This window comes from Cervus canadensis, chromosome 24 (genome assembly GCF_019320065.1).
Source record: "Cervus canadensis isolate Bull #8, Minnesota chromosome 24, ASM1932006v1, whole genome shotgun sequence".
In the NCBI taxonomy this organism is placed as follows: Eukaryota; Metazoa; Chordata; class Mammalia; order Artiodactyla; family Cervidae; genus Cervus; species Cervus canadensis.
In genome coordinates, this window is record NC_057409.1 from 49,392,831 (window position 1) to 49,413,556 (window position 20,726).

At 40.3% G+C, this 20,726-nt stretch overlaps 1 protein-coding gene across 3 annotated transcripts in view; it reads right to left on the bottom strand.

The window, feature by feature from the left end:
* SLC39A10 (solute carrier family 39 member 10) overlaps positions 1-20,726 on the bottom strand; it is a 143,258-nt gene that overhangs the window by 63,190 nt on the left and 59,342 nt on the right. The window contains exon 1 of one of the 3 annotated variants that reach the window (XM_043444899.1): positions 2,378-2,511. The exons of 1 other annotated variant lie outside the window; for it this stretch is intronic. The gene's annotated coding sequence lies outside the window, so the exon portion shown is untranslated. Of the gene's footprint in view, positions 1-2,377; positions 2,512-20,726 lie in introns of those variants that run through there. One more of the 3 variants, XM_043444900.1, reaches the window with a different exon arrangement.

Here is a 20,726-nt window from a genome sequence, read left to right on the forward strand (position 1 = left end):
CCAAACTGGAGGCCTCCTAAAAATGGCTTCAAATCAAGTGCCTAAAAAAGTGGAGGAAGTGTGTTGAGTTTTAAGCTGTTAGTGGAATACAAATTAACACGAAGAAAAAGGTAAAGGTTGTTGTTTAATGGATAAGTTGTGACCCACTCTCTGCAACCCTATGGACTGTAGCCTGTCAGATTCCTCTGTCCATGGGATTTCCCAGGCAAAAATACTGGAGTGGGTTGCCATCTGCTTCTCCAGGGGATCTTCCTGACCGGGGGGTCAAACCCATGTCTCCTGCACTGGCAGGCGATTTCTTTATCGCTGAGCTACCTGGGAAGCACCAAGTAAAAGTTACCACGTGATATACTGATGTCACCTCATAACTAACCACTTATTCTAAAGTAGCACAAATTACACAGGGGTTATTAACCAGAGAGCTGTATATAGAATTCAGGTTTGAGAATCTGGATACAGAAGGATATATCGTAAATTAACCTTAGTTATCCCTTCAGTTATAAATGTAGGCCAAAAAAAAAAAAAAAATCAGTTAACATACAGCACCTGACACTACTAATATAAATTATTCAAATTAAATCCTATATTTACAGTCCTCCCAAGTTTGAAATTAGGCATTATGACCTGCCATTACTCTTGATATTTAATGCTTTACTAAAGCATGAATTCACCATTAATATTTAAAATTTTGGTAACTATATTTCAGTACAACTGGATTCTCTGGAATCTTATGTATTCCATATACTTAAAATCATCCTTCAGAACTTCACCATACAAAAAAGTTTAAAAGCTTATCCACTACATTATTCTTTTCTTTTCTTCTAATCTACTCACTACTGATATTCCTCTCTAGAGTATTTAGTGCAGGTAGGGATGTGAGATAACTGGTATGGACCCAAGGTCTAGAACAAGAGACTGACTCAAGATGATTTAACATCTGTAGAATTAAGTCCTAATAAAAAAACAGTACACAAGAGTCTTCAGGCTTTCAATAGAATTACTACAATCAACTACATTTTAAGTCTCCAGTTTTTCCAATATATTACTCGCTAGTTCTTAATTAGGTAAATTTAGATACCCGTCCAAAAAAATCCCCCCACACACAAATGGAACGTAAACTTGTCACTTGCTCCTTTTGCTCCATCAAGAATGACTCAGTTCCTAGGTGAAACTAGAGAACTGAACGGCGTAAGAGACTTAAAAAAAGTCCACAGTATAACCTACCATCTTTTTAAATTATGTGCTTTAATGTCACTTTATTACTTAAAACAGGGATCTGAGCGAAGGACACTTCCAACTGAGGGCTGCGGATCCTGCGGAGATCTCTCTTCCTCGTGCCCGGCTCATAAAGACAGCCCATGTGGACAGGCTCCCTCCCACGTGAACACTTCTTTAGAGAAGCCACAGGAAGCCACATGTCGCCCGCGCCCTCACCAGGCCTGGGCACTCGGGGATCCCGAGGGAGAAGCAAGGAGTTGAGCAGACCCCTGGACCCGGAGAAGGGGCTGCGAAGGTTCCCCGGCGTGGTGCAGCCTGGCGGGCACCCTAAGGTTCTCCGCCAAAAGGGCGTTCACGAACAAAGCCGGGGCAGCCGCGCCACCTCCCGGCTCACCCGGCCTCGCCCACCGACCCAGCCCCACCCGAGCCCTCAGCTCCAGGGACCCCAGCTGGCTTCAATATCAACTCCCCCGCGCCCCGCCTCGGCTTTCAGTTGGTCGGGGAGAAAGTAAGCCCCCACGAGGCCTCCCGCGGTAGGAGCAGAGGCGCCACCGTCCGTTAGCCTGCCGGGCCGGAACAGCGGCGCCCAGGCTCCATCCCGGGGATCCCCGGGACACACAGGAGGGGAGCACGCGAGAGGAAGGACCGGGGGCGTTTGCCGCCGCCTGTCTCCCAGCCCCTCCGAGACCGGACTGCGGACCCTCCCATCCTCGGGCCAACGCATCCCCGCCTCCACCGGCCACGCCACCCTCGGCCCCTACCCGTCCGCGCGCAGCCCCCCAACCGCCGCCGCCTGCTCAGCGGTGACTCCCCCACTCCCCGCACGGCTCCCCAGCCTCGGCAGGAGGCTGATTCGGGCGCGGGTCCCGCACGCGGGGCGGAGGCTGCCCGGTCGCTAACCCGGCACCAGCCCCGAGCGCACACGAGGAGCGGCGGCGCCCCACGCGCAGCCCACCGCGCGCTCTGCCCGGCTCGCCGCCGCCGCCGACTGCAGCAGCTGCGGGAAGCCCAGCGCCCCGATCCCCGAGGGACTCAGCCCCGACTCCCCGGTCCCTGTCTCCCTTTCTACCCCCCCGCCGTCCCGGGACTCGCAGTCTCCGCCGCGCACGGGGCCGGTTCTGGGGGAGGGAATGTAAACAAATCGGGGTTTTATAGTTACCTCACACTCGAGTGCCGTGTGCATCTCCTCTCCGCTCGGTACCAAACCCCGGCTGCACCAAATCGTGTATTCACCAAAGCCGGCTGCGCCAACTGCGTCGCGGAGACCCGCGCGTCGGACACCACGCTACGCTAGCGGCGTACACGGCCCACTCAAGTCCTTGCGCAGCCGCACCCCGTCCGCCTATGGGCGCTACGCTCTGGGCGTACACGCACCACCCAGCCATTCACTTCGAATAACGCAACTAGCGTAGGGGAACTGCCCCACTCGAGGAGTCCACACGGACCGTGAGAGCAATAGGAAATTCGAGTCTACGCAAACTGCGGAGCTCCGCGCTAGTTTTGTTCCAAGAAAAGACGCCGCGGGGGAGTTGAGAAGGCTTCTCACGCATGCGCGGAGACACCATTTACCCCTCGCCTTTTCCCCGGGCTTTGCATGTCGGTTGCTGCGGCCCGCGGGAGGCGAACGAGTAAGGGAAGCTCTAAACGAAAACGCTTCAGCCAGGTTTCAGATTGATAAATTAAAATGTTTGTCTGTACAGGAGTTAAACATCTACGTTAATTTAACCCCTCCCCTTTATTAAAGTAACCTTTCAATCTCCGAGGGGAAAAAGGAACTAGTACTTATTTAGTGCTAAATGCGAGGTATTTTGCATAGTTCTCCCACCCCCACCTCCCAATTTATTCTAAAGAGCACTTCCTGTGGGCCTTCCAAGCCTAAAAGAAAAAGTTGAATCCAGAGAGCTTGTCAGGCACGTAGAGGAATTCTCGAGGCTTCTGACAACTTTCCAACCTCTTCCACTACCTCCTACTGCTTAATCGATTATTTCTTAACCTCCGGATTCAGCCAAGCAATTCCTAGAACTCCTGATCATGTCGTGCTCATTCCTGCTCCCATTGCTTTGCTCACACCATACTTGACATGTGAATTGTTTCCTCCCCTCTTCAGGAGCAATTCACAGCCGGTACTTTCTTAAAAGGTGGCTGCCTTTACTTCATTACCCTGCTTTTTGGCATTTGATCTCCATGGTGAGGCTTATTCATTCTCTCTGGTGTGTCTGATTCTGTATCCAGCCAGAGAGTTACGGCAATGCCTTATTGCTATCTACCAGAGAGTATAAAACCATGATCAATAGCAATAGCAAGATTTACTCTGTGGCAAGTACTTCCTGTTTGCTCTATGTGTGTATTAGTTTCATCCTCATAACACAAAGAAGTGGGTATTATCCTGCCTCAGGAAACGGAGACACGACTGAACAGGTAGAGAGGAGAGTTGAGATCCAAACCCAGTTAGGACTACATATTCTGGTATTCTGCATATTTAATGAAGGAAGATTGTTTTGTTTTTGTTTAGTATCCCTACAAAGAATGTCTTTTAGGTGCTCAGTAAAGGCCTTCTGACTGCCAGGATACTCAGCTTCTCAGATCCCTTTGTTTCTTCGAAAAAGCCAACCCATTGACCTCACTCCTGCAGGTTTTCACTGCTGCCATTAGGGAAAGGGAGAAGTCCTGAAGTTTAAAGAGATCAAGTCTGAGTACTAACTTCAGGTCTCACCATTGTCACTAACTGTGGGTGACAATGGCCACATTAGGGAAAGGGAGAAGTCCTGAAGTTTAAAGAGATCAAGTCTGAGTACTAACTTCAGGTCTCACCATTGTCACTAACTGTGGGTGACAATGGCCATGGTCCTCAGATTCATCGATAAGTTAAAGGAATTGGTCTAAATTTATTCCGAAGTCTTTAGAGTTTCTAAAATCAGAACCAAAGTCTTTAGGTTTCATAAAATCAATATACAGTACTTCTTTTGGGTTCAGAGCATAAAAATTTCCAAATTATCTATCCTGATATATTAAGGCTGTAATTATTTTATTGAACATATTATTTCAGCAACTTTGAAATATATGCAATATCTTTCTCCTAAATTTCCATAAGGTAGAGCACTTACATTCCTGATATTAATATTTTAAGGTACTTACAACTTCACTGCTTTCTAAGGCAGAGGAACCAGAGATCAAATTACCAACATCTGCTGGATCATCGAAAAAGCAAGAGAGTTCCAGAAAAACATCTATTTCTGCTTTATTGACTATGCCAAAGCCTTTCACTGTGTGGATCACAATAAACTGTGGAAAATTCTGAAAGAGATGGGAATACCAGACCACCTGACCTGCCTCTTGAGAAACCTGTTTGCAGGTCAGGAAGCAACAGTTAGAACTGTACATGGAACAACAGACTGGTTCCAAATAGGAAAAGGAGTACATCAAGGCTGTATATTGTCACCCTGCTTATTTAACTTCTATGCAGAGTGCATCATGAGAAATGCTGGGCTGGAAGAAGCACAAGCTGGAATCAAGATTGCCAGGAGAAATATCAATAACCTCAGATATGCAGATGACACCACCCTTATGGCAGAAAGTGAAGAAGAACTAAAGAGTCTCTTGATGAAAGTGAAAGAGGAGAGTGAAAAAGTTGGCTTAAACCTCAACATTCAGAAAAGTAAGATCATGGCATCCGGTCCCATCACTTCATGGCAGATAGATGGGGAAACAGTGGCTGACTTTAATTTCTTAGGCTCCAATATCACTGCAGATGGTAATTGCAACCATGAAACTAAAAGACACTTACTCTGTGGAAGGAAAGTTATAACCAACCTAGGAAGCATGTTAAAAAGCAGAGGCATTACATTATCAACAAAGGTCCATCTAGTCAAGGCTATGGTTTTTCCTGTAGTCATGTATGGATGTGAGAGTTGGACTATAAAGAAAGCTGAGTGCCGAAGAACTGATGCTTTTGAACTGTGGTGTTGGAGAAGACTCTTGAGAGTTCCTTGGACTGTGAGGAGATCCAACCAGTCCATCCTAAAGGAGATCAGTCCTGGGTGTTCATTGGAAGGACTGATGCTGAAGCTGAAACTCCAATACTTTGGCCACTTGATGTGAAGAGCTGACTCATTTGAAAAGACCCTGATGCTGGGAAAGATTGAGGGCAGGAGGAGAAGGGGACGACAGAGGATGAGATGGTTGGATGGCATCACCAACTCAATGGACATGAGTTTGGGTAAACTCTGGGAGTTGGTGATGGACAAGAAGGCCTGGAGTGCTGTGGTTCATAGGGTCGCAAAGAGTCAGACACGACTGAGTGACTGAACTGAACTGAACTCTGCATAGAAGTTAAATAAGCAGAGTGGTAATATATAGCCTTTCCCTATTTGGAACCAGTCTGTTGTTCCACATTCAGTTCTAACGGTTACTTCTTAACCTGTATACGGATTTCTCAGCAGGCAAGTCAGGTGGTCTGGTATTCCCATCTCTTTCAGGATTTTCCACATTTTATTGTGATCCACACAGTCAAAGGCTTTGGCATAGTCAATAAGGCAGAAATAGATGTTTTTCTGGAAGCTTTTGCTTTTTTGATGATCCAATGGATGTTGCCAATTATGTATTTACAAGGCTAATAATGTCCAGCTGGTACACGCAGGTACAGAGGACCATTGACCAAATATACAAGTTACTCAACAGCTACAGCTGAATTGAATTCCACCATGATACTCGTCCCTGTTCCAGCCGTTTCTCTCAGGATTCCCTAGATGTCCCACATTTTAGGAACTAAAGAGTTAATGTGTGGCTAAGACAGACTTCTATTTTAATTGATATGTCTTTATGCTCTATTAATTTTATATATTTTAAATATCATCTCTGTATAAAACTATAGGGTAATTTAAGAAAATATACTATGTCTTCTACCACTTTTATATACTCACTCAGACATTCATATATGCTCAAGTATCAGCATATTGATTAGGGCAGGACTTAGAAGAAAATTACTATGTAGGATAAATGACTGAGTTGCAAACCAGTATATTGCTTTCCCTGTTGGGAAAAGGAATCTCAGACAATGATGGGTAGGCTTAGTCAAAATTACCTGCTAAGGTAAACAGTGAAAAGTGCAGCAAAAAATCACTATAATGTTTTATTTTTATCAGTTTCATATTCATATCAGTTTTAGGGAAAAGAATTTCTAATATGTTAGAATCATGGAATTTTCTGAAAGGTCAGACTTGTTTTTTTTTTTTTTTTTGCAGTCATCTCATTTGATTCAAAAAGAAGCTCATCTGAACTATAAAAACAGTTTAGATGATTTGCAGTATGTGGGGGGAAGAGAAAGTATTGAATTATGTGCAAATGGTTGACCCTCATTTGCTTTGCTTCAGTCACAATTTTATTTCACATATCTAAAATTTCAAGGATGGCCAATCTACCTTTGTGCAGCAAGATATAATAAATCCAATGGCTTTTTTTGCACTTCAGAGGGTTAGAAAAGAACCAGGTACAATAAATAAAGGAAATAAGAACCATGCTTCACATCTCAATCTTTAGCTGTGAATAAAGAAAATCTGTCATAAACCTTTTTTCCCCTCTAGTAGAGGAGAAAATTGACATCATACACAACAAAATTAAGAGCCTTTAATTAAGTTTATTAAAAACGTGAGTGCTTCTGAGAAATCAAGCCTTTCAAACTCAACAATTCTTTCCATGAATCAAAATGAGTAATAATCAAAGATAACATAAACTCCTTAAGTCCATATTCAGTTTAAACTGATTTTTACATGACCATAAATGTTTGGTTCAGACAAGTTTATACCTGAGAAGGAAGACTAAATTATATTGGTATATAGCCCTGATGTGGAGAGTACTAAGTACCAGGAATAGGTGTTAAAGAATTGGGAAAAGAAGAACTCAGGAATATGTTCTAAATCTAGACTCAAAATTAACAACTTGCTTATTCAGTTTTAGAGACTCCACATTTTAGCCTGGAAATTAAGGCTTCAGCTTTAGATCTAAAGCCAGAGAAATATGAAAGGTATATTTCCCTCCTTGTTCTTTAAGGCCTGTAACATTATGTGACATTAAACATGTCAACCCTATGGTCAGGATGGGAATTGAGGCCTGTCGGGTCATATTTTTCTGATCCCTTGAGGAATTATGGCTCTATCTCACCTAAAGCCTTGCCATTCCTAAAGTGAAGATAAACAGGCCCTCAGAACTTACATGGAAATTCTCAGAGAGAAACACAGAAGCCCTTGTGTCTCTTTCTAAAAAGCAGGACTCATGAACTAGAGAAGGCCATCGTCTTCCAGAGAGCTCCCAACTTTGAAAGGGTAACAAAGGCAGGGGGACAGGCACCGACCTCACCCTGGTGAGAAACACATTTGATTGACATGCCTGGCAAGTGAGATCATTTTAAGCTGGTAGGCTAATTCAATAAAGTCAGTTTCAAGTTCTCTGCAGAAATAAAAATAGATTAGAGAAATGAAACAAAATGACAAGTCAAGCAACTCACCCAGCCAAGGTAGAAAATTAGCTTTCAAAAAAAGTTTTCTTTTATATGCTTTGCCTAGATAATGCTAACAATAAACTTGCCAGATCCCTTAGTTTTAATTCACTGTGATACAAACAAAAGACCCTTAACTTTAGATATCCCTACTGGGAGAAAGACAATAATGTAGAAGATTAGAACCTCTGATTTCAGCCTCTGATTTGCTGTGGCAAATCCTTTCAAAATCGGAATGAGACCTAGCCTAGGAGAAAGGGGAAGACCCACTCAAAAGAATAAACAAAAGCAAGAAGCTCAGTGCTAGAGCGAGGATAACAGGCCAATAACAGATTTGACTATGCGACAGTGATGGAAAAGCTTCTCCCTCAAACCTACTCTATTGTCCTCACCAACCCTGGAATTCCACATTTAGAACTTCGTTCCTGGGCCTTGAAGCCAAAGAGATTTTGAGGGAAGTTTACTACCATTTTATTACTTATTTATATTGCTGTGAGAACATACTTTTTGAGGTCTTTACTGAAGAGAAAGTTTTTAAGAAGGGAGGAAATTTGATTATCCAGATTCTTAAGGGTAGTGTGGTATAAAAAGGACAGGAGGAAAAACAAGACGTACTGCCAACTTTTCAATCTTGCTTCTAGCTACCTTGCTCACTCACAGAATACTAAAAGGAAGAAAAACAGAAGGCTTGGTAAGCAGCCCCTTGTACCAACCAAGGGGCTCTAGAGGCCAACAGACAGTCATCTTTAAATTCCAGGAGCACAGTGAAAATCAACTTTCCAAACCTTAACTCTTATTTCAAAGGAATATGTATTTATCAAGTAATATAAATAACCACATGAATATTACCGATTTAAAGAATATTTGTGGATGGTTATTGTTCAATTTAATAAAAATTATCAACATGGAAACGAATTAACAGTAAGTCACCATGTAAATATTTTTAAAAGCGAGTTCATTTGTGTAACAAGTTAAATTAATAAAGTCATTTTTAAATTCATTTAAAAATGTCATCATATGAGAGCAAATTTCAAATCTTGTCTAGGGCTTCCAAGATAATTAATAATGGGACTCATTTCACTAATGACATTTATGAAAATAGTCAAATACACTTTTTAAAGCCAAGATACACTTGGTTTATCTTAACAAATATTGCTTACCTTTATTAAGAATCTGACAGCAAGAAAGCAACAAAATTCTAAATATTTGGGAAGTCAGCAAATGAATTGTCAAAACAAAAGAGGCTTGTAGGGATTTCTGAATTTTTCTTGCACTGTTTCTAAGTAAAGCTCAAATCATATTTTATTTTTATTAGAATAAGCCACTTTTGCATTCTTCATAGAATCCCATAAAATCACCTCTTCTTACCAGCATACATCTTTACAAGTTTTTGAAACTTCCTAATACTTTGTGAGGAGTGATTCTGGCAATACTCAGTAGTTAGCAACCTACTGTGCTTAACCTTTTCCTTGTAAATCTCACTTATAGCCTCAAATGATTTCATCACATTCAAGTTTCATTCCAGTTACAATGATGGTTGCTTTCTCTAAGCAGTTAGATTTCAGTTTTTCTTCCCACCCTAAACACATGAAGGTGTATGGTTTAAAATGTGCCAGGTGCCATTTTAAGTACTGTGAATATGGTAACTAATTTTATTCCTATGACAGCCCTGCAAGGTAGATATTATTATGCCCATTTCATAGATAAAGAGAACTGAGGTAGTTAGCAAGGGGCTGGAGCCACAGATCCAATCCAGACAGTCTGGCTCTGGAGATTATGTTCTTAATCCTTACATTACTTTATTCTTATCTAGATACTATGTGTAGGTCCCAATTTTTCTGAGAATATCTCCATACTTTCTCTGCAAAATTTGGTAATTAAAAAAAAAAATAGTAGAACCATAAAGTGGTAGCTTTCCAGGCTGTCAATGTAACAGGTCAATGAAAATTGTAAATGGAATAGAGAGTAAAAACATTTAAAGATACATATCATGTGAACATTTGATTTATCTTTGAGCTTGACTAGCTTGAATCAATTCCAAGGGAGATTATTCCAGTCTCTTAAATTAAAATGTTAATTAGCCAATTTGGTTATACATTTAGATGAAAGCTTTCCCCTCTTTATGGTGACTTGATGTAATTGTTCAAGTATTTATTTATGCTAGTTAAGTCATTAAAAATTAGGCAGAATCAGGTGTATGTTAATGACTTTGATCACAGTCATATATACATGAGCTATTAATGTGGTAATCAATGTAGAATTGGTCAAGTGCAGGCAAATATATCCCAGCAGATTTAAACTAAAATTCAGTTAGGGGATTAAAGGTTCATTTCAGTCCTTGGATTTAGATGAATCTACCTCCTCTGAAGTCTACCTTGGGGAAAAAAGGCAAATTTTAAGGGATGAAACTATTTATAGGTAAAAGTTTGTGCTCCTTTGATGTGCAGGCCACTACATAGCTGGAAAATGAGGCAAAGAAAATATGATTCTTTACCTAAAGTTGCTTATAGTCCAGTCAGGGAGGTAATTGAAAAGACAATTATGGTACAGTGATAAGGGCTGTGTTCGCAATAATATGGGTTGCTATGGCTGCAAAAATGCTAATGGCATTCCCAGCTTTATACAAGTCCCAGACCAAATCCCCTTCACTCACACTCACTCTGCCTCATTGGAGGCACAATTCTTCATGAGGATTCTGCATGAAGAATACCAAAATCACGTGTCTCCTGTTCTACCTTATGCGTGGGGTGTTTCGGGAGAGACCAGGAATGTGTGCTCTGAGGAAAACCTTTTATGTTCTTAGGGTGGAGAGAGTCCACAACAAACATACATTATCTTTACAGAGACTCACATGTGTGCATTAGTCTTTACTTGAACTTTCTAGAATTTACATCAAACAGTGACTACTTTTGAGTATGATTTTAGCATGAGCCTCTCGCTGTATGTTTCCCAGTTCTTTACATTTTCTAAGATACCTGATTCGTGAGCAATGTTAGAAATGTAAGTAGAATGTATCTGACCATTCCAGGTGATGCTGGTTGCAAAATAACCAAGCTCTGTAGCAGAGATATTTGGGATTTTTCCTCTATACCTTTTTATTAAGGTGTTTCATTATTTATTATTCATATATTTATTATTCTAGGAAGCACATTTGGGAAATATTTGCACCTTTGCTATCATCAAAGAGAAATGTTATAAATCACCTGTATTGTCTTCCATGGCCTAACTTTCCTTTTTACAATTGTATAGGCATAAGGGAGTAGGAAATAGAAATTAGGTATCATAAAAATTTCCAACTTGCTTTGCTCTATGAAATCCCTGGAGAACTAGCGAGTCTTCAAAGACTAGATGAAACCCTACATCCTAGACAGTGGCTCCTCCAAATTAGGTACTAGATCCAACATGTAACTGTGTCCACTGGAACTTTTAATAAAGGTTGAAAGAAAAGGTTAGAAAGCCTATGTTTGGAAATATGTGTGTGTGACATTAAATTGGTTCAGAGAGCTTGATTGCCTGTGTCAGGCCAGATGGTATTTGTGCTTGTGAAATGAGGCCCAAATTGGAAAACTGTACCATCCCTTGGGCTTCCCTGGAGGCTCAGCAATAAAGGATTCCCCTGCAATGCAGGAGCCGCATGAAACACAAGTTTGATTTCTGAGTGAGAAAGATCCCCTGGAGGAGGGCATAGCAACCCACTCCAATATTCTTGCCTGGAGAATCCCCATGGGCAGAGGAGCCTGGCAGGCTATAGTCCATAGGGTTGCAAAGAGTCAGACACAACTAAAGTGACTTAGCATGCATGCACCCAGTCATCCCTTAGACAATAATCTCTTTGCAGTTATGTTCCTAATTTAGTATCTGTCAAAGACTGTCTTTGAAGCATTTCAAATCTTCTTATCTAGAAGCTACGCTGACCCAAGATACTAAATAATGCAATACTAAATGATAATTATTAATCATAATCATAACAAGCAGTTACAGTATAATGTTTACTATGTGTTGACACTAATGTTCCAAAGTTACATTATTGATGGTCAACAAACAAATAATAAATATGGGAAAAAGTATTCTTAAACCCATTCCCATATTTTGCATGGGTTAAAAAAAAAAAAAAAAGACCGGCTTGGTCAAAAGTTGCTTTGGTCAGTAATTTGAAGCCTAGTTAGACTTTAATATTCTTTTTATAGATATGGGTAGGAGATTTAGGTAGACTAATAATTATTAATTCATATGAGACATGAGCTGGGAATTGTGTTTTTTGGGCTTCCCTGGTGGCACAGCGGTAAAGAACCTGCCGGCCAAGGCAGGAGATACAGGTTCGATCCCTGGGTCTGGAAGATCCCCTGGAGAGGGAAATGACAACCCACTGCAGTCCTCTTGCCCGGGAAATCTCATGGACAGAGGAGCCTGGTGGGCTGCAGTCCATATGCGAAAGAGTCAGACACAGCTTAGCAGCTAAGCAACAACAACGTGTTTTTAGCCTTTATGCTGCCAGCAGGACCAGTTATAAAGCTTTCTAGGGTCCAGTGAGAAATGAAACTGTGGGACCCCTTGATCATAAGTATTAAGAATTTCAAGATAACAACAGAGCAATATACCAAGCACAGACCCTCCTGAGCACGGGGTCCCATGTGACTGTACCAGCTGCATGGCCGCAATGAAGCCAGCTCTGACTGGCCATTAACACTTTAGTGAATTACTTTAGATTAAACTGGTAATGGGAATGGTGTTAAGAGTTAGAGAGGATGTGTAACAGCTAACCCCAAATTACTATAACAATGAAGTTCTGGTGAGCTTGTCTTTATTGGTGTCAGGTGAATTGACTTGTGGACTAACCATGAATAAGAATGACAGAATCTTACCAGTTTGGGGCTGATGAGGCAAGTTCTGCCAGTGAAACACGATTGACCTATAGAGGACAGGTAAGAAGACAACGGAGAAATTCAGGTTCAACTTTCTGGTTTCTTCTTTCTTGTCTCCCTCATCTAACCCCAACCTACAATAAGTTGGCACTTCTTTCAAACCATTAATAATTATTCTGCAAAATGATTTATCCATTCCAACAATTAGTATAAGAGGTGATAGAATGACCAAATATCATTTCATTGACTTTATAAGCAAAATAATATTATTTAATAACTATCTTCTATGAAGGATGAATGGAGATTTTACAGTATCAAATCAATCCACACAACAGAAATGAAACAAGGGCATGTATTTCAGAAGAAGAGCATGTATTTCTTATTATTTTCTGAGTAAACAATGGATATTTATATATTCTCACTTCTCTTTCCTTCCTTTCATAGCCAATATTCTTAAAAAGGTGTTTTTTTGTTTTTTTTCCCCAAACAAACTCATTCAGCCCACTTTCTCAAGTCACCTACTGAAACTGAGCTTTCACTGCTATCAGTTTGGGGCTGATTACCCAATAAGGTTACCCAAATGCCACCTTAGTTACTCACTCTAGTGCTCACTCTTAACTGTATTGTTTCATTTCTCTGTTCCTTTTCAGGCAGTTTAAACCCTTCCTCCTTCAAATACTCAGGAAATTTGATGGATCTGATGATAGGTGAAGAAGACTTGCCCAGGACACAGCATGATAAGTAACCAGCGGGGTGGCACCTTTCTACCAGACTGATGGCCCAACAAGTCAGAAACCTGCCTAGTTGTCCCACCACCAGCTTTGTTCCCCTTCAGGTAGGAATCCTCCCCACTCGTGTTAACAGAAGTCAGCACTCTTCTGATAGTTTATCAACTCGCTAGTGACTCCTTTCCTATTTTCTTCATGATTTTTTGTTCTCTATACTCCCACACATGTAGGCAGTTTCTTCTGGGTCCTCTTATTTATCATTCTACACCAGTGTTTGTGAAGGAGAGTTCTAAGGATGACTTGTATCAGCATCAGAGACTATAAAGATTCGTATGAAAAGTGCAATTTACCACCCTTACCCTAGTGAACCAGCATCTTGGGGATGAAACTCAAAAATCTGAATGTAAAAATCACCTCTCAGGTAATTCTTACTAAAAAAATCAGGATTGAGAATTACTGTTTTACCCACTCAACCTGGATTGTTTTATCCAATCCCGTGGCTTCAGTTACTATCTATATGTTGATGACATCTGTCTCCTTGTTTTCAGATATAAAAATTCCACTTGATATCTCTCAGGCAATTCTAATTTAAGATGTCCCAAATTGAACACAGTGCCTCCCAGTCCTGCAGTTCTTTTCTTGTTTCCCTTAGTTTTCAAAATGGTTCTACTTCGTTTCCAGAGTGGGGGGGCGGGGGTGGGGGGGAGTAGAAGTGAAATAGTCATTCTTGCCTCCTCTCTCAATTCATTCTCTCCTTATGACATTTTTTCTTGGCCTCATCATGAGACGTGGGATCTGAGTCCCCCAACCAGGGATGGAACCCACGCTGCCTGCATTGGAAGGTGGGGGTCTTAACCACTGGACCACCAGAGAAATCCTCCTTATGACTCTTGACTCCTACACCCAAGTCACTCCCCTAGAACTAGACTAGTAGCCTAGTAGCCTAGTAGACAGTACACCCAAGTCACTCCCCTAGAACTAGACTAGTAGCCTAAAACTAGTTGGCATCTTTTCAAGCCCACCTCCAATCCATCCTCCACAGCGAAAATGGGAATCATCACCAACTCAATCAGACCACTCCCATGCAAAAACTTTTCAAAGCCTCACAACACCCTTTCACATTATCTCTGAGGATTTATCTGTTACTCCACTCTAAAACTATACTGTCCAACATAGTAGCCCCTAGCCACATGTGACTACTGAGCACTTGAAATGTGGTTAGTCCAAACTGAAAAGTGCTCTAATAGATTTCTCAAACATTGTACCAAAAAAAAGTAAAAACGTGTCATTGATAATTTTCCATATTGGTTACATTGCTGAGACCATATGATTTTTAAAATATCGGGCTAAATAAAATATTATTAAAATTTTTTACCTGATTCCTTTTATTTTCTTAATGTGACTTCTAAAAATGTTTAAATCACATAGGTGCTTCACATTATACTTCTAGAACTCTATAATCCAGCCAAACTGAAAAACTTGTTACTCCCTTAAAAGTTATACTTTTCCTTGCTTAAACTGTCCTCTCTGCTCTGCACCCCTTTCCCTTCCTTCATCCGATTACCTCCTACTTGTCCTTCAGCAATGTACACACACACATGAAATTCCCTGCCCCTTTTCCTTCCCAAACCAATTCTGGGTGAGCTGTGCTTCCTACACGCTTGTACAAACAGCTCATAAGTTGCAGTGTACGGCACCTGTGGTTTCCTGTCTACCCCAGTCCTTGTCTCCTATGCGCTCCAATTGCTTGTCAGCAGGACTATGGCTTGTTCAACGAGGTATCCTCGGTTTCTAGCACATTGCTTGGTTCAAAGGAGATATGGAGTAAATACTAGTGGAATGGCTGTAGAAAATGACTTCCATGAAACATGGCTGATAGTATGTAGGGGAGGAGTAATAGGCTAATACTCCTATCTTCATCCCTAATTGTCCACACACCCTATCAAACAGCATCCCCAAGCCTCTCTTGACCCTAGTAGAATTTTTAAATGTCATCATTTAATTCAAATGATTAGAGAACAAAATGAACACAACTTTTTGTTGTTGTTGTTTATGTGCTGCCGAAGCGAGCACTGTCTCGTCACAATGAATGAACACAACTTTTGTCTTCTAAATATTTTTAAACTGCTTTACTGCTAGATGTTCATTGTGAGAAAAATTACCTGTTCATTGGAAAACATTTTTATACCATTTCTGAAGATCAAGTCTTTGCAGGAATTTAAATAAGACCTAAAATCAAATCATTTTTTCTCTGTAATCTTGCACTGCTGGCATTCACAGAGAAGTTTTGAATACATCAAAAATTCTGGCATACTCATATTATAATTAACATTTACCACATTACTCTCTGTTAACAGAGAAAGTTAACAGACAGCAAATATAAAAGTTATATAGTCCATGGAATTCTCTAGGCCAGAATACTGGAGTGGGTAGCCTTTCCCTTCTCCAGGGAATCTTCCCAACCCAGGGATCGAACCCAGGTCTCCCACATTGCTGGTGGGTTCTTTACCAGCTGAGCCACAAGGGAAGGCTCTAAATATAAAAGCAGTAAGAACAGACCATAACTATTTTCTCAGTCTCATTGGATACAAATTTTAAGTGACTCCTCGGTGTTCATCCAATTAGATCACTGTGGGTTTGTTTTGTTTTGTTTAAAGCTTTGAGATTTTTCATGCCTGTGTTCACCATGCTGATGAAATGGCTAACTCAAGTCACCACTGACCTGGACTGTGTAAAAGAGACACAGGGGTCACTGAAAGAGATCCTAAAGGCCAAGGCTGGAGCAATTTGAACAACAAAATAAATACAGTTTTAGAAATAAATATCCAGGAATCCATATGGATATAAGTAGATAATTAAATAAATTTTAAAATGAGGGAGAATAAACAAATATCTCATGTAAAATAATTGCAAATTATTTATATGATCCTCTGTTTTCAAGAAGGGGGGCTCCTCATCGTAGGTGTGGGTTATGCATATTGACTTCCTTTTAAAGAGGACAGTATGAAGAGAAGCTGGGAGAGTAGCTTTATAGTGGGGAAATCTAACAAACACGAACACAGTGATCCAAAACACCAACACTGATAAATCATGCTGATAGTATGTTTGAAAGAATGTGATTAAAATGGCACTTTCTTGGGACTTTCCAGACAGTCCAGTGGTTAAGACTTCAAGGCAGGGGGTGCGGGTTCAGTTCCTAGGCTAGGGAAGTAAGATCTCACATGCCACACAGGGCAACCAATAAATAAATAAATAAAATAGCGCATTCCCTCTGTGATCTTCCTTCCTAAAAAACCCCATAACCCCAGCCAAAATCATGAGAAAAACATAGGACCATTTTACAAAATACCTAGCCAATATTCCTGAAAACTGTTGTTATCATCAAAAACATGGAAAATATGAGAAACTGTCAAAACCAAGAGGAACCTAAGAAGATATGATGACTATAATGTGATAACCTGGGTGGGATTCTGAAACAACAACAACAACAAAAAAAAGGCATTGGATGAAAACTAAGGAAATCTGCATAAACTATGGACTTTAGTTAATAATAGTGCATCAATTCTGGTTCATCAGTTGCAGCAAATAGGTCATCATACCAAAGTAAGATGTTAATAGGAAAAGCTAGATGTTGGCTATGTGAGAACTCCCTGTAGTATCTACTACTTTTCTATGTATCTAAAAGTATTAAAAACAGATGTTTTAAAAGTCATCATCTATTTGTTACTTGCCAAATATTGCCTTTTCATAATCATCCTGTACTGTAGGATAATCACCTTGTGTAAACTCTCTCTTCTTTAGCCTCTTCACTAATACGTCTCTTTATTCTCTTCCTGAATAGCACTCTTTTCCAGTCTTTAATACTGGATTATTCTTCCCATTTCCTGACATTTCCTACATTTCTACCTTTGACTGCCTTGTGTTATCACTTTAGCTCTCACGGGGAAAGAAATGTTACCAGTTCCAACAACTTCAACTATGACTTTCGTGATGAATATTCCAAGATCTGTATTCCAAGCCTAATCTCTCTTTTACAAGTCAGACCAGGACGTCCCTGGTGGCACAGTGGGTAAGAATCCTCAGTGCAGGGGACACATGTTTGGTCCCTGGCCTGGGAAGATCCCACATACCACGCAGCAAATAAGTGTGTGCCACAACTGCTGAGCCCACGTGTTGTGACTGCCGAAGCCCCATGCGCCTAAAGCCTGTGCCCTGCAACAGGAGAAGCCAACCAGTGAGCAACCCATGTGCCACAACCAGACAGCAGCCCCAGCTGTCTGCAACTAGAGAAAGCCAGCATGCAGCAGTGAAAGGCCCAGAGCAACCAAGAGTGAGTAAAAGTAAATAAATGCATTGTTAAAAAGCCAAACCATACTTCACCTACCTAACAGACTCATCTACCTACTGACTGTCAGGGATATAAAAATAACTATGTTCAAAGAAGAAGCCCTTGTTTTAATCCTTAATTCTGTGACTCTTATTTTGTTCTCAATCACAATTAAGAGAATTATAATTGTCCAGTCACATAATATGGAGAAGGAAATGGCAACCCATTTCAGTATTTTTTGCCTGGAAAATACCATGGACAGAGGAGCCTGGCAGGTACTACTCTTCCATGACTGAGCAACTAAACAATAAACAGGTCATGTAATAGGATCCTTGCATATATCTGTGACTGTTTTCTTTACCATAATTTCCTCTCCAATTTCATATGAATATTGTTTAGTTCTGTTTCTACTGCATTGATCTTCCCAGATAATAAGCCCCATGTGGCTCAGACGGTAAAAAGTCTGCCTGTAATGCAGGAGACCCAAGTTCAATTCCTGGGTTGGGACAATCCCTTGGAGAAGGAAATGGCAAGCCACTCCAGTAATCTTGCCTAGAAAATCCCATAGATGGAGGAGCCTGGCAGGTACAGTCCATGAAGTCGCAGAGTCAGACACGACTGAGCGACTTCACTTTCACTTTCTATTTCTACTGCATTGATCTTCCCAGATAATTGCCAAGTTAGCAATCAAAATAGCCTTGGCTGACTTGCAGAACCTAGAGATGAGTCCATGGACAGCTGAGATCGCCAGTGCTGTTATGAGACAGTGATATGAGATATTATTGTGTTATGTTCCCTGGGAAAGAAAGAAACATCCCCAGCTTGGAACCAAAGGACACCATTGCTTTTGAGAGCCAGACCAGAGACTCAGGCTGATCCCCAATGGACATGAAAGGCAACTAACCATCTCTATTTTCTGTGCGCAGCTTTTGAAGAAAGAGTTCCCCTAGAATCTGGCAGTCCAGGAGTACTGCAGTATGAGGTCCCTGTCCCTGAGACCTGAGACCCTTTTGCCAACATTTCCCAAAGACAAGTCATAGTTTGTGGATGGCCCTGGGAAAATTCTCCTTCAGTTTCAAGTGTAGCCAGATCACTGATCTCTAATGAAGCCATTAACCATCCTGTCAATAGAATCCAGATTTTATTGAGACAACATAAAATCATCTACCAGGGCCCAAGTGGTAAAACCCTGGACTAAACCAGGTGATTTTCAAATTTTGGTGTTTCAGTAACTTTTTATACTCTTCAAAGTACTGAAGATTTGAACGTACATTTGTTTACATGAGTCATATCTATCAATATTTACCAGTTTAGAAACTAAAAGTCAAAAACCTTAAAGACATTAATTATAAAATAAAAATAATAAACCTGTTACATATTCATATAACTGATATTTTGGGGAAAATATATTTTTTCAAGATAAAAAATTGAGAAATTGGCTTATAGGAAAAGTAGATTCTCATATCTGCTTCTGCATTCACTCTGTTGTTTGCTTGCAGTGCATTAAGAAAATCCAGCTTCATACAAATAAATAGTTGAAAAAAGTATTTAATAGCCTCTTCAGATAATTTTGGATATTCTTTGATACTACACCCAAACTCAAAAAGTGGTTGTTCCTCAAAGGTTAGTTACAACACAGAATCTGAAACAGATCAATAAAATTTTATGCTCAGTTACCCTTAAATCTTTTAGTCTGTTTTGGTCTTTGAATCACACATGAGTGATTTTATGACATGCATTGATCATTGGGAAAATACTGATCTACTGAGTTATGAAGATCTTTTGAATGCTGACATATTTCATCACATCATATCAAAAAATCATTTCTGTTAATACTATCACCAATATCATTAGAAAATATATTTAAGTACCAGGAAGCTGTCAAGTCCACAGTGGTGGATATGAGTCATCCAGCATCCTAATTTTCACCTGAAAGCTTGAGTTTTATCATTTGCAACAAATATTGTCAGTTAGTTGTTTTCCTTGAAGTGACAGGCTCACTTTGTTCATTTTCAAGAAAAATGTCAGCAAAACACCTATGTCTGAATAACCATACTTTGTCAGTCTTTCAGGTTTTTTTTTTTTTTAAGCGTTCCATGAAAAAAGCAGCCATTTTAGCTCACAACTTAAATCATACAATATGAGACTGAAATAACAAAAGCACTTCAGTATGGACCAGAAAACAATGAACTTTATGAGCGAGCCTGGCAGTAAAGAGCACAATGACCACAGTACATTTTGATATCACAGGCACTAATTTGTGGTAAGCACCTGGGAGTATTACCCACCATTGCTGTTCTCCACTATCAGTGGGTGAAAAAGGCAGGAAACATCTTAGCGTTTATTAGGGAAACCAATTTTAACCTTGTGAACTTCCCGAAAGAATCACGGGGCCCTCAGGTTTCATAAAACACTGCTGACTTAAGTCAATGTGATAGTCCATTTCATTTACCAATACGTTCTGGAGTAGGTATGTGATATAATTCTGGTCAATAAGCCAAAGGTGCCTCTGAGATAGGTTTTTCCTTCCAGTAAGACATGTGGAAGTAGAAATTTCCTCTTTCTGCCTGGAGACTTTTTATCTACATGGGAAATCTAGCAATAATCTGCTCACAAGGACAAACAACACACTGAATTTGGAAAATGGAAAGATGGAAAACATCTGGGCAAAGTGATGTTATTGTTAAATCACTGAATTATTCAACTTTGTTGAACCTTTTACTATATTCAACTTTTGTCCTATCTCTAGAATTCTTATGTGAAGTCATAATTTCCGTTATTGTTTAAATGCCTTTTGACAGGTTTTATGTTCCTTAAAGATGAAAGCATCTTTATTCATTCATTCATACTTCCTGTCAACCCATCACTATTCAAAAGACCCCAAAAGTTTGGTCACTACAGCTTGATACATTCCAAACTCCCTGAAATGAGCAGCAAAACAAAATTATTACAAGCCATTTAACAATAGCTGAAAGAGACATACCAAGTTGAATAATTTAAATAGTTCACTTATATGGAGGCAGATCAAATATGAGACAGTGAATTTTAATAAAAACATGAGAACCATTAAAAGGATTAGAATATAACACCAAACTCTGAGG